The sequence below is a fragment of the Rousettus aegyptiacus genome, unplaced genomic scaffold (assembly GCF_014176215.1).
Source record: "Rousettus aegyptiacus isolate mRouAeg1 unplaced genomic scaffold, mRouAeg1.p scaffold_m13_p_6, whole genome shotgun sequence".
NCBI classification, from domain to species: Eukaryota; Metazoa; Chordata; class Mammalia; order Chiroptera; family Pteropodidae; genus Rousettus; species Rousettus aegyptiacus.
In genome coordinates, this window is record NW_023416309.1 from 107,809,909 (window position 1) to 107,825,260 (window position 15,352).

General features: G+C 36.4%; 1 non-coding gene and 1 pseudogene across 1 annotated transcript; both read left to right on the top strand.

The window, feature by feature from the left end:
• The first annotated feature begins 208 nt into the window (after positions 1–208).
• LOC118604610 lies at positions 209–327 on the top strand (annotated as a pseudogene).
• Positions 328–10,097: 9,770 nt separating this feature from the next.
• LOC118604414 lies at positions 10,098–10,202 on the top strand. The gene has a single exon (XR_004951725.1). It is a non-coding gene; the product is annotated as a U6 spliceosomal RNA (small nuclear RNA).
• The last annotated feature ends 5,150 nt before the right edge of the window (positions 10,203–15,352 follow it).

Genomic DNA, 15,352 nt, shown 5'->3' on the forward strand with positions numbered 1-15,352 from the left:
GATTCCTAGATCACTGGAATAAGCCCACCTGCTAAATGCAGATTGGACATTCTGCTCAGTTATTTTGTGTTATCGTTGCATTTATAGCAGCTGGTGTTCATGACCCTGATTGATATCTCTTCTTACCTGGGAATAGATTACATTTGCTTGGACCTAAAAGGTTAGCATATTATGTTGTGTTTTTATGTACATGAAGAAACTATGAAGAGTCTATGACCACGCCACCCTCAACAAGCCCGATTCCGTCTGATCTCAGAAGCTAAACAGGGTCGGGCCTGGTTAGTACTTGGATGGGAGACCACCTAGGAAGACCAGGTGCTGTAGGCATAAAAAATAAAAAATAAGGAATTGTAAGCTGACAAGGTTCTCACAATCTGTGAGGTCAACCAAGGGTTGCCTCGCCTAAAAAAATTAAAAAGAAAAAAGAAACTGGAGCAAAGACTATTCCAGTAAAACAATTGGATAAGTCTTGACACAGTTTAGATTATCTATGCAGAAAAAGTGGTAGTCCAGAAAGGGCTAAGAACATGGCTGCATTTATTAAGAACATTACAGATGACCAAAGATCGAAATGAATAATCGTTTCACACTTTTTCCCAGTAGATACTTCCCAGATCTTTTAACTTTTGAAAGATAGCAGTGGGGCTTCATAATATGAAGTCATTTGTAGAAATAGCTCTTTTAACAATGGGGCCCATTGTTGAACCAGCAAATTTGGTTTAAATTGATAGAAATGCTGTGATTCTTGATATATTAACTCTTTAGATGCAAAAGTAAGCATTAAAACTCTTTGGTAAAAAAGGAGATTTTTGCATCACATAAGTAATTAACAGCCCATGACAGATGCCACATTGCATCCCCAGATGGCCCTTAAGGAAAGACCTGCTGTCCAGCTTAAGATAATCTGATCAGCAAGGTCTTCCAGCTGTTAGCTCCTTCAGTGTTTGCCTCAGCTGCAGACAGCTGCCTTGCCCATGGCCAGGCATTACCTGAATGTCATTCATCCAATGCCCCATAGTGGCTGGGGGGACCAGAGACTTTCACTCCTGAGCTGCCCATGGGTTGGCTGAGATTTCATCTGCCCAGAATACCAACTGACACCTTCCTCTGCCCAATACACCTTTTACTCCTTCTTTTCAAAGGGGTTAATCCTTGAAAAACATTATTCCCTCCAAATTCATTTCAGCTTCACCTTCTGGAGAACCCAACCTGTCATACAGACTATTGAGGGGCTGGACAACTGATAAAAATACATATGTTTAAAATCTAAATTTAAATATTAACTCTTGCTCCACCAGATAACACACATATGCTAATGCTTGCTCTGGAAAAATGCTAGAGATTCTTAATCTTCAAAATTTCTGACCATATCTTTTTCTACATTTGCATTTCACAAAGTAAGATATTGAAACATATTTTTTTTAAGGAAATCTTAACACAGGACACTTTTTTCTTCCCCTGTTCCAATGAAGGAAAATAAATTAATTAGTCGATTAATTCAAAGCAGCCATAGATGTCAGAAATTATCAGGATCTATGGTGACAAATTGTATATCTGCATCTCATGATTTCTTTTTTTATATTAAAAAAAACAGTCATACATGTTGATGAGAATCATTTTTACTAGATCTATACCTTGGCTTCAGTCTCTTACCCTAAAATGATGATCGTATATAAAAATACATCATAAGGCAAAAGTGATCTAATATCTCTTTCAATATTTATCCTTATCATGATTTTAAACCTCTATTTACTTACTCTTATATGATGGTTACTCTTAGAATTATAGCCACTGACACCTGGTTTGGTTGTTTATTGAAATAATGATCCAGCTTATCTCAGTTTCTACTATTTGATATTTCTGAAGATCATGGCTGGTGCCATTCTTATGTGGAGCTGAGAAAGCTATCATATCTATGTTATGAGATAGAGGACACTATAAAATGTCTCCTTTGCAAATATATCTCTGAATGTCTGCCATAGAGCCTGGCATGTACCTTGTTCTTCAGATTATGAAGAACAATTAGTATTTAGGGAACATCATGTGTAGTTAGTTATTATGTATATTGTTTAGTGTATTGTGTGGTTACCTGCTATTATAAATACCTTATAGGAAATTATCTCAGTGAGTCCTCAAAGCAGCCCTATATAAAAAACATTCTTCTCATGGTCATCCAGTTTCACTAATGAGGAAACTGAGGCCCAAAGAGACCCAATAACGCACCCAAAGTCAAAGATTTGGTGCAGATAAGATCAAAATATCCACCTAAGCAATAGCCTACTCACTATGTTCTATAGCTAATATTTAAAGTACTGGTTTCTGGGAGTCCTTGAATAAAGAGTAAATACCAATAAAAAAAAGACGAATCACTACATTATTAGTTGTGCTTAATAAATGCTTGCTATCTAATTATTTATGTGCTTAGGCAATTGAAACACAAGTTAGAATTAATTTATCAACTATTTATCTAGTGGGAGACTGGGACATAGTAAAATAGGATCTAATTGTGAGGGGGAGGAGTGAAGAGGCGGAACTGGGGGAAGGGGAGGGATAGGCTGGAATAAGAACTTTCAGGAAAAGGCAGTTTGGATGGGGAAACACACTGAATGGGTTTCTTGGAGCCAGGGTACAGAAGTATAAACACAGTGGCTGCCTCGTGACGACTCGGGGGTAGGATTTAATGCATAGAAAGAGAAAGAGAAAGCAGCACGGTGCCAAGAATTGATTTTTCTCTCCTGCTGGTCTTTTCCGACATCGTTTTTAATTTCTCTCCATAGTACTGAAGTACAGTGACGGCATGATAATTCACTTCGAATTCTCAAATGGACTCAACTATGTCTGGAACTTTAAGGCACGGAAGAATGTTTATTTTACAAAATTAAATGTAAAAAAGTATTCACTTTGCCTATAAGATGGTAGAATTTGACATCTGTTTAAATGAGTTTCATTTCTAACTAAAATTCAAAATGCAAGATCTATTGACTTTTGTGTGTGTTTCTTTATTCACTAGCTACTCTTTTCTGAGCCATTTCTGTAATTCTCTGAGTTCTAGCACTAGATGAATCACATACTTTACTAAGTGTTTTGATTTGTCAACATGCTGGCTTCTTAGAAAGTAATCGAAAGTATGATTTTTCCCTTATGTTATCAAAGAAAACCAAATTTAAAGACAGTTGTAGAATGGGTTTTCATGTCTCAGATTATCACTTATCTAACCTGTTCAGTTCCAGTTTTGCTTTCTCCAAAACATTTTTATGTTCGAGCCAGTCCTGTAATAACTAGCTTTGGAAAGGGAAGGGGAGGGACTTTTGCATGTGCTGATTACAATGCTTATGTAAATTACTTCCAAGTTTGATAGATCTCTTTCAAAAGACAGGGGCTCTTCCTGTTATTATTTTGCTCATATCTGCTTGACTTGTCGATCTTTGTATTCTAAAAACAAAATGCCTGTACTGAATCCTAGCATGTCACAGGCTTGACAGTGCTAAATTACCTTTCAAAAGTGGCAAATGTTTCAGCCTGTCTTCTTTTTAAAAAATCTGTTCTAGTTGCTGAAAAAGAGCAGAGCTCACATCAAATGTGACTCATGCAAACAAATCTGACGCTTTCCTCGCTCCTCCTCTTCCCCTTTAAAAATCGATCTTGTTCTCTGTCACTTTCTGACTCCTTGAAAGCAGGATAAAATTCTTGAGCTGGAGGTGTGTTTGGCTCATTTTTTTTTGTGCTAATTCAGCTAACCACTTCAAGAATGGGGGAGAAGAGTGTTCATAATTATAAAGTATTATATTACAATTTTTATACTGGCCATCTCCCACCAATTTACTTCTATATAACCAATTATCTGTAAAATGGGTAATCGTAAAACAAAACAAAACAAAACAAAAAAACAAAACAAAAAACAAAAAACAAAAAACAAAAACCCAGAACCTGTCATGAGTTAGGTTTAGGCTACCACAGTTACTGCTCCAAGCTCAGGTCTCCAGGACAGAAACGCACACATGTGGCAAATAGTAGTAAACCAACCAACTTCCTTCCCTGCCCTTCTTCAGATATTCTATTCACAAGTACCGACAGCTGTTCAAATAGCTCCTTTTCTACTCCCAGTCATGGGAAGTGGTATGATGGTTTAGGAATAAAATTACATATACACTTCCCACAATTCTGGGATCGGCGGATGATAACCCTGGCAGGTAACCAAAGTTACTGAAGAGGTCTGTCCTATATTTCAAACAGAAATCAGTGTGTTTTTATGTGACCTTTGGTCAGAAAGCTGGGTGTGTCATATAAATATGCTCTTTCCTCTTTAATGTCAACATGGCCACACTTTTATTTTGATGTATAATTTACACAATTGCAATATTTAAAATTCGATCAATATTTACTGAGTTCTTACTGTATATATGCCGGTTACTGGGCTAGATCCTATTGACAGATAATATAGGTGTTAGACTTGTTCTCAAACTGAAAAGTCTCTGGGGATGTCCCTTCCACAATCAACTGGATCTATATAAGGGACCAAACAAAGAAGGGACTTAGCCTTTGGTGTGGAGGGGACCATCTATGAATATCTACAGGCACGTTTGGTTGTTACATCTTGGGAGGGGATTGGTGCTTCTGGCATCCAGTGGGAAGGGGCCAGAGATGCTACTAACCTTCGTGCACAAGGCAGCCTCTCCCCCCATAACAAAGAATAATGAGGCCGGAAATGTCAATATTGGTGAGACTGAGAAAACCTCTTGCAACACAACTACGTAAACAAAGAGGATGCAGTAGAAAAGAATACCTGGCGTTTCTCTAAATCACGTTGTTCTCTTGGAAGAAGACAATTCTGTATTGATCTCTGAGGACAGCAGAAGGGACATGTGGGGAGAGGTGGCTTTGAGAATGATTGAATGGTCTTTCTAAAAGGTTTTACCCTCTGGTTTTAGGGACCACAATTGTTGCAAATGAAACATACTCACCAACTAGTCCTTAAGGTAACAAAAGCTACAATGTCAACACCAACAATTAACCCACACACAGCACTTAGTATGAGCTGATCACTGCCCTAAACTCTGCTCGTGCTAACTTCACAACTACACTGTTGAGGTGGGTACTGTTATTATTACAGTTAGGAAAGTGAGGGCTGGTGTAGTTAATTAGTAGCCCTGGGGCCACTCAGCTGAAAGTGGTAGAGCCTTGATTCTAACCTAAGTGGTTCGGATTCAGAGCCTGTTCCTCACTGCACGCAGCTAAACGGCCTCTTCCGACGTGAGCTGTTGAAATTTTTTCCCTCTCAGAGACATTCCAGGTACGAGATTTTGGACAAGTTATTTTCTCTGTGTGTCACTTTTATCATCTTGTAAGATGGGTGTATGATTTGATTTGGGTTGTGGTGGGGTTTAAATGAGTTATTGCGCGTAAGGCGTTTATAATTGAAAAAAGAGTACGTTCTCAACAAATTTTACTCACAATGTTGATGATGATTCTCTTATGTGGCGTGTGCATTTTAAGATAGCTGATGTGGTGGGGAGAGAGTGCATAGATTTTGGAATCTAGCAGAGCTGGTCCACATCTTTATCTTTTCATGGCCTGTAATTAGCTTTGTGACTTTGACCACATGAAGAAACTCTTTGGGTCTTGTTTTTCTTTTGTTTTCTTAAGAAAAAATTGCTAAATGGAAATACTCTTTTGGAAAATGTCTTTTTTTTTTTTTTTTTTTTTTGCTGTAGAAGTGTGTAATATTGCATGTGAAGTAAAGAGGAATAAACAAATGGAAATGAAATTTTCAACATCGTGAGCTATTGGGAATCATAATCTCATATTTGCTTTCCTATCGTCAGCTGATATGCGCTAGTTAAGTGTGTTTTGTCCTTTTGTAAAATCATCAATTTTGGGAATATCGCCTTCTGTAGTACAGGAAATTCTGTGTGTGTGTATGTGTGTGTGTGTTACTGCGTGCGCGTGTGTGCATCACATGCCTATGTGAACATATGAAGAGGCATATGCATGAGAAAGTCCAAACAAGAGAGCAAAGATTTGACATGTTTTGTCTACTGGAGTGTGTAGCACAAAGCCTTTTAACAGGTGGTCTAGAAAGAGGGTATTGTGTGAGGTTGGGTAGTGAAAAGCTGGTCATAGTGGTTGGTTTGAGAGCATATTAGCTGCCAGGCGATACAGTTGGTATGGTTGGAAACCAGGTGTCTATAAACATTATTCTTGGCTTTTATTAGTCGAATGTCCATAACCCAGCAATGGCCCTGTCCGAGGTTACTGGTGCTTCTCTACAGCTTGTTCCTGTGATACACGATGGCTTTTTGCTTTTTAAAGATATTTAAATAGAACTGTCTCTCTCAGTGAATATGTGTCTTCAAATGGGGTCCTTTTTAGGACAATAAACTGTATATCATTGATTAAGGTGAAGGTGTTTGACTTTGGATACACAGGTAAGAGACATTTGGAAAGTCACTAACAATGCGTTTTTATGAATCAGTTATTACAGTGTGAGGAGTGAAGACTATGACACAAGTTTATGAAGTGCGTGTCATTAAGTGCTGCTTTGATACACTGACTTTTTTTTAAAAAAAAAGACATTTTTTTTTGTGCAGATACAGGGGATGAGTTACTAAGAAGTTTGAATTATAGGATCAGCCTGTTATATTTTGATTAATATCGACTCTTAGCTTTTGATTAAAAGCTGGGATTCTGAAGTCTACTTTAAAAAAATAATTTCTTCTGGTTTGTTTTAGAAGAGTAAATATGTTTATAATTGATTTTATTCCAATGCCCAGGGTTTAGAGAAAATCCTCAGATCACCTTTGTAATATATTTTGTGAATGTTTGAATAAAGTAGCCACATTATTCTGCAGTTTCTAACTAGTTAAAGGTTATGTCAATGAGTGGATGAGTACCATGCAAAAGAGGTCATTCAAGTCAGCTGTCTTGGCTCTTTTTGTCAACTTTTTTTTTTTTTTTGATGGTGGTGGTTTGTTTTGTTTTGTTTTATTATCCTGTCCTCTATTGATTCTACTCCTGAACCTAAGACAGCAGTCAAAGAAGATGTCAGACTCAAGAGGGAGGCCCACAGAGTGTCATCTTCCTTCTGATGTTGGTTCTCGCTCTCCTAAAACTCTAATTGATTTCCTACCTTCCTCTGAGAGTTGTTGAGGATAAATGGCATCAGTCCCAGGCACCAACAGAGGTCTAAGTCCCCAGACACCCATCACCACTTTGGCGTGTAAATGTCTCAGTCTCCCTTGGTTCCTTTGCTCTTCAGACCCTCCCATTCTGACCTGTGGCTGTCGGTTAAACTCCCCGTATGTTAACACTTCTCTGAAAACTCCTTCTATATTTTTGCTTTAACACAAATGCTTCCTAAAGTTAAGCAAATGTTTGTTAAAGTACTGGTTGAGAGGCTCTGTTCCCAGAGTTTCTGATTCAGGAGATGTGTGGTGAGGACCTAGAATCTGCCTTTCCATCATGTTTCCAGGTGATGCTGATGCTGCTGGTTGGAGGGCCACACTTTAAGGACCAGTCCTCTAATGGAAACTTGATCACCCTTTAGGACACTGTTTCCCCTACATTTCTCTCAAATGGTGGCTGTCGTTTCATTGAGTTTCCAAGTACAACTATAATTAAGATGGTTTTGGTGTTTGCTTTGCTGCCGACAGCTGTTTCAGCCTCTTTATCTTCACTCCTTCCTCAAATACATTAGGAAGCCATCGGATTATATCACCTGTAATACCTTTTGTGGGAGTTTCAACCAACCTCTACTCACTCCCTCTTCTTCAAAGAATTCTAGCATCTGACCAACTGTCTTTCTCTCTTTTGTTATGCTTGCCAACATATGACTCATGACTGTATCACTATTTATCACCTCATCTCCTGTACTTTCCTCCTAAGACAACTTAGATCCCAGACCCCAGCACTCCATCATCAAGCAAAGCCTTCCTATAGTTTCCCTGAACAGCACCAGCCCTGGCTAAACCCCACTCTGCCTGTTTTAGGCCTGAACCCAAGAAGACTTAACACAGATGGCAAAACAAAACAAAATAAAAAACACAGAAATGTGCTGCCAGTTTCTACTTTAAATAAATGATGAGGAAAATCTCAAATGAGTTTTAGCACAATTGTAATTCAGTTCTCTATCTTGGCAACTATTAACTGGTAGTTGAGAAGGATCCTCAAAATCTCGGATATGACACAGGATAAAATAATGGCTGTGTGTTTTGATTCTGGAGTCATACACACCTGAGTCTAAACCTATCTTTGACTTTTACCAATTAAATGGCCTAGAGTAAGATAGCTAGTCTTTTTACAGCTTCGTTGCCTCGTCAAGAAAATGGGAAACATGATAGTTTATAGGTAAGTTCTTCATGAAGATTAAATGACATAAAGCGTATAAAGTATTTAGCATAGTGCCTGGCTACCAGTAAGCACAAGGTAAATATTAGCTATTATTATTGTCAGTAGTGTTATTGAACTTAGAAGCTATGCCTTGTTTTAGCAAGAAAGACATGTCTTTGAAGCATATGGTTAAAGTGTTTACTATTAAAGATCTTTCTATGTTTCTAGTTTTTCCAATATTGATTCCTAAAATGATATCTGAGTGAGTGTACGTGTGTGTTGCCACAGCATGGACCTCATTGGCTATGCCGGAGGATTCAGTTACTTTACGACTTGATAGTTCAGGAGAGGCAGTCTATTGGCACAGATATGAGTGTTTTCCCTGGAATAATTAAATGTTTTCCAAGTCCAGCCATGCCCTCTCTCCGACCTTCTAACAAACAGAGTGAAATGAAAGTAATTTGGAGGAATCAGCAATGCACCAATAAGTAAGTCTGTCTTTATTAGGTAATACGTTCTGGTTTCCTGAACAACCACTGAGTACTCGATTCATGAAATGTAGTCAAATCATTAACGAGAGCGCTGACAACAGGTGCAAGGCTTTGTTTCCAGAATTTCAGTTCATCATGGAAACAACCAGATTATTTTTAAGTCAATTAATAAATGACATCGGAAATGGGGGAAGGAAGGATTTAGGGGCAGCAAAGAGTGAACAAAAGTCTGGTACAAATATTTTTTAAAATGTATCAAGAATAAAATAAATTAAGAAAACACTAAAGGACAAACCACAGGAAAAATGACAAAGGGTCATCATTGGGGGATTCCCATTGGAGATGGCAAGAGAAAGATGGGGAGGTAATGGTTAGTGATAATGGCTATGAACTTACTAATGGCTGTTCTCCATCTGTCCCCAATGCCACAGAAACAAAAACATCTAATTATAATAAGTTTAATGTCTTGATAAAAGGCCCTTATTTGTTTCTTCATACTTTCAGAGATCAAATATTCCATTTGAGCAAAGGTTATAAAATTGAGATCACTGTGGATAGTTTTGTTAGGCGGCAGGTCTCCTCCTCAGCAACAGAATTAAAACAAAAGATTACCAGTTGGTGATTTTAATGAGGTTTGAAACAGCATCATACTACACTTCATAGATATAATGTGAAAAATTCCTTCAGTGTATGGATGCCTCCTCTAGTCCCGAAACAAAAAGGGAAATACCATACCTAAGTAATAGATGGTATCATGAGAGAAGAGCCAGTGAAGGAACTTCTACGTTTGGAACAAATCATTTCTAAAACTACTGCAGAATTAGAGAAATGATTACCAAGAAATGGAAAACAGTTAAAGAAAATCATTTTCATAATGGAAAGATCATTTTTATACATATAAATACATTTTTATTTGATTATAAACATAATGTTCTTCCATTTTTTTTCAAAGCCCTAAATATATTAAGTCAATATAAAACTATTAAGTAGCAGAGCCATTGGTTTCTTTTGAAGCATGTTCATATATTATAGGATTGTTGCAAAAATAAGAAGTTAATGTGTATAAGTGATTAGAACAATGCCTGGGATAAAGTGCTCAATAAATGTTATGAATTAAAAATATCATCATCATCTTTTTCATGATCGCTATCAGCATATACTGTAAACAGCATATATGTCCTGGCTTATCAGATAAATCAAGCCATTGCCAACTTTAAAAATCTATGTAAATGTATTTTCCCTTAGCTATGATACTTTTGGACATTAAAAGAGAGATTTAAGGTGCTCACTTTGGTAGCACATATACTGAAATCAGAATTATATAGAAATGATTACCATGGCCCCTGCACAAGAATGACACAAAAAAGAGAGACTTAAGGAGGAACTGGTCTGCCAGATAATAAACCTCATCACAGAACCTGTATAGGTAATATGATAAATAAGCAGAAAACAAAAAGATACTGTCTACAACATTGATACTTAGTATTTTGGGCAATACTTGATGAGATGTAAAATATTTAGAAGTATACCACCAATTGCATTTAAAGTAAAGTTTCTTATTGTTTTAATTGTAGTATAGAATAGTTTTAGAAAAATGTACATATCACGACTGTGCAGTTTGATGAAATTTTATAAGATAAGGCCATGAAACTACAACCCAGGGCAAAATATGGAACACACCAGCAAGTCATAAATTCCCTCTGATTCCTTCTTTGTAATTACTTTGGCACAAAAATCATCATTATTTTAATTTTCAGCTCACATATTAATTTTATTTGTTGTTAAAAATCTTATGTAAATCGAATTTTGGGGGTTGAACATCTTTTCTCAACATTATTATTTTATATAATTTATTTTATCGTCATCATAAATTTTTCATTTCCATTGGTGTATAATGTCCCATCATATAAATACAATTAATTTAATAATCCATTATATCACTAATGGAGTTTTGGGTTACTTCCAGTTTTTCAATCATACTTTCATATTGGGTTATTATTTTATGTTCTTACTATATTATATAATTGTTAATTGTATATTTCCCATTTTTTTCTTTTTTTCTTCTTTGAATAGTCAAATATTTCTTGTTTTTCTCTTCTATTAGCTTCTTAATCATACAAGATTTTACTACTATAATATTAACTTTCTGAGTACAACATGCATCTGTAACTATGAATTAGTGCTCTTATCACTTCCTGGACAATTCAAGGACTTTAGAATATGAGCTCCATGTGTATTCTCATCCACCTTTTATCTACTATGTCATATGTTTTTATTTGACACATATTTTAGCTCCTTTAAAGTCTATATATTTAGACTTATCCATATAATTACTCTTCCTTTGTTCTTTATTTCTCAAGTTTAGTGTTTCTAGCAGGGATCGTATCCCTTTGAAGAACACTATTGAAAGAATGCCTCTAATATTTACTTTAATGTTTAATTCTAATAATTTAAGAATATTAAAGCAATATGCACTCAGTGTTATTTAACTGGCAATAAATTATCAAATTCTACTCTCAAATTAGTAAAAATTTAAAAAGGAGAGATAAAGAATGAGTAGCCATTATTGGTGAGTGCAGAATGAAATATGAAACAGACATTGTTACAGAAAAAAATATATAAATATACCCTATGGGCATAATAAAAATTTCAATGTAGATAAATATAACAAACATAAGAGGGAAAACTATGAACAATGATTAAATAAATCATCTAACTTCTACCGTGAAATATTATATTGTCATTATAATGGTGGTTATTAACTTAATATAAGCACTTAGAATATAAATCTAAAATTAGTGTGCAATTATATAAAATTTGTAGAAAAAAATTATCCGAGACATGGAATTGTTTTCTTTGCATGTAAATAGTATTTTAAAGCTGTATTGTATTTTTGGTTCTTTTCATATTTTACATGTTTATGATATAACAAATACGCAGTTTTGTAAGTAGTTTTTTAAATATCAGCATGCCCATTAGCTGGAGTAACATTACACCTTAATGCTCACATTCAGATGTATGGCAGGTCTGTCTCTGAGTCCTCTGGAGGAACATGGTCAGCTAGAGGTTTTTCACATCTCAGATCCGTTTTAGCACGCTCATTTCTCAGAGTCCTCTGGTCCTTTCTTCGGCACATTTCTGGACTCTCTATCTCATTTAATAGCTGCCCTTTCTTTTTCTCTCAAGTCACCAGTGGCCATCACTGCTGCATATTAGAATCAGCTACACCAGCTCCAGAGGCCCTTGCCAAAGCACTCAATCCGGAATCATGGGAGTGCATCATATCAGCAGGCTCCCCGCTCATTGACTTTACGTTCTGCCTTTCTTCTTTTAGAGCATCCTCCAGTTAGCTTCCAGGTGTGTTCTCTCGATTCCTATCGGTACATATGAACAGACTCTGTAGCTCAATCTCTATAATCCCCTCCCTTCATAGCAGGACCTATACCTCCCAGGTGGGCCATGCCTACACTTCACCTAGTTTCCAGGGAAGTAATGGGGTAGGGAAATGTTGGGATGAGCAAGTGTTGTCTTTCAAGGCATTAACTCTCTGCATCTCCTTCAGATAAGTGGGTAGTTGCAGTCCTCTAGCAAGAGGCGTTGAGCCACCAGTCCACGCGGGCTCTGGGGTTTTCCGAGTCTGGGGATGCAATGAGCTTGCATGCCCATTCCAAATGTCAGGGTCCTGTTTCTTCCTTTCAGGATCCTGGTTCTGGCTCAAGAGACCTGGTTAGATTGGCTGGAGTCTCCTTGAAGTTCTCTTTCTCTTACACTGAATGCCTTGATCTGGTCTTCAGTAGAGTCTCTTAAATAAGGATATGGAGAGGTTTTTTTTACTTTAATACCATGCCTTTGGTTGGTAATTGGCTGAACTGAGCTTGACAGTTTTTTCTCTTCAGCGCATCATTAGGATTTAGCAACATCCAACAAATTTCACAGTCCCTGTAATGATTTGCCCTTCCCCCTACCTCCAAAATGATCAAAATATTGCACAAACCAGTGCAATAGAAACTCATTTCGTGTGACTATAAAATATTTTTATTAAAAAAAATCTTTTATTTTCCAAACAACAACAACAAAACAATGAGTGAGAAGAGAGGCATTGCTTCCCTTCTTTTTCATTTTTGAGATAATTTTGAGACAATTGTGAATATTCTTTGATGTTGCACCAATACTCAACAAGTGGTAATTTCTGAAAGGTTATTTGCAACATAGACTCTGAAACTCGATCAATGAATGTTTTGTACTCTGTTATATTAACATCCCTTGGTCTATCCAGCACTTCGAATGTGTCTTTTTCTTTTGCATAATTTTGTTCCTTTATACATTGATTATTTGGAAAATATTGGTTCACTGAGTCATGCAGATCTTTCAAATATTGACACATTTCATTCCATAATGTAAAAATATTATATGTATTAGTATTGCCATCAAAAATCAACAAGCATCTTAATTATTGTTAAGCTGTAAGTTCACGGTGGCCAACAAAGGTTTCTAAAATTCCAGTTTTCTCATGAAAGCTCAAATTTCATCACTGGCAGCAAATACTGTCAGTTTAATTTCTTGAACTGACAGGCTCACTTTGTTCATTTTCAAAAAAAAAATTTCTGCCAAATACCTAAGTCTGAATAACCACAGTTGTCTGTCAATTGTTCTTTCAGTAAAAATAGTGTTCCCTGAAAAAAGGAGCTACTTCAGCTCATCACTCAAACAATTGCATAAGCATGAGACAAACACTGTACTTCAGTAGGCAGCATAAGGGATTTAGGAATGTTTCCTATTTCCTTACACAAAATAATTACAAATATGTGTACCAAATTGTGCAAATTTAATAACATTAATAAATCTTACTGCTTCTTCAAAGATGTTTCTAAGTAAAACCTTCATTTTTAAAAACTGCATATGCACACATGATTGTGAAAATGCACTGGCCCCAAGAGCAATTTAGTACCTCTGCCTTAGTTCATGCTAAGGCGTCAGCAGCTTTATCTACTATGGCTTTTCCATCATTGGTGAAAGACAAATCTTTCACCTTCACCTGGAGCTCCTGAGAAGGTCTCAAGATGCCCAGTAGTCTGCAAACCAAACTCGGAGAACTGCTGTGATCATTCATTCAGTTCTATAATAAAGATCTCCCTATTTAATGGAGGTAGGAGGAGTGACATACGGAAGTTAATGTCAGGGCCAAAGTCACAACGTTGTGCCTAGAGTTAAGAATACGAGATCATGCGCTTAAACTTTAAGATGGTAAAAGAAGTACAAATTAGTAGTGAATAGATGGTCATGGTGATGGGGAGCATGGCGTAGGGGGTGCAGTTAGCATTAACATAATAACTAAGAGGAGAGCCAGAAGAGAGAAAGAGCAATTACGGGATCCCTTTATAAATGTCTAAGCAATGTACTGTATACTTGAAACTAATAAAATTGAAAAAAATTAAAAGATGATAGATCTCATGTTGTGTTGTTGTTACACACACACACACACACACACACTTTAAGGGACATGAGGAAACTCTAGGAGGTGTTCGATATGTCTATTACCTTGATTGTAGTGATAATATCACAGGTATTTGCATATGAGTAGCTTTCTAGGTCTTGTTCAAGATCTTCCTGAGTCAAACCGTCTTCCTACTTCTGTGTTCCAAGGTGCACCATGGAATGAGATTCTGTGATTTATCAGCACGTCATTTTTTAGGTTAAAAGAGATTTGCTCTTTAGAATACATATCGTATGTGTCCTATTAGATTGATTTGTTTGTTTGTTTTTTAATCATAGCAGAGTAAATGTCACTTTACAGAAACTTCAAGTTGGGGAAGAAAAGATTGTATTTTTTGTTACAAAGCTGTCAGGCTGAATATGAAATAGACATGAGCTTTAAAGTCAGAAAAACTTGACTTTGAACTTCTGATATGCTTTTTACTAGTTAGAAGTTTTTAGGGAAGTCACTTTATTTCTCTGAGCCACCAATTTCTCTATCTTATTAATGTATATTCTCAATCTTTAGCACATTGCCCATCATATAACATAGTAGGCAAATACTAGGATATTTGATTTGCCACGGACATTTTGGGCAGAAGCAAGCACATTTTAATTTCCTTGCATGTTATGAGAAAAATTAACAGAAATCTGAGTGATTCTCACAGGTTTTGTCATAGAAATGGACAAAACGATATGGAAACCTACAAATAGAATACATGTTAACTCAAACTTACTTAGCTCTTCTCTAAGACACTTTCTCGTTAGAAAAAAATTATCAATATGTTTGAGTGAAGTCTCCTAATTGAGAAATGATATCCCGAATGATCATCTACAGATTGCAAGTTTTTAATGCAGTCACCATTTTCGGTTTCTCAAATATTCATAAATTAACCTTACTAACCAAGTCCCATTTGATAAAAATAGACACGGAGATTTGCTTCCTATTATTTTCTATGACATTTATTCTCATAGAATGGCAATTCTCCCCTCCTCCCCATCCTCACCATTTAAAAGTATGTTCCTACACTCGTAATGGCGTGTGCCTTGGTGCGATTCTTTGG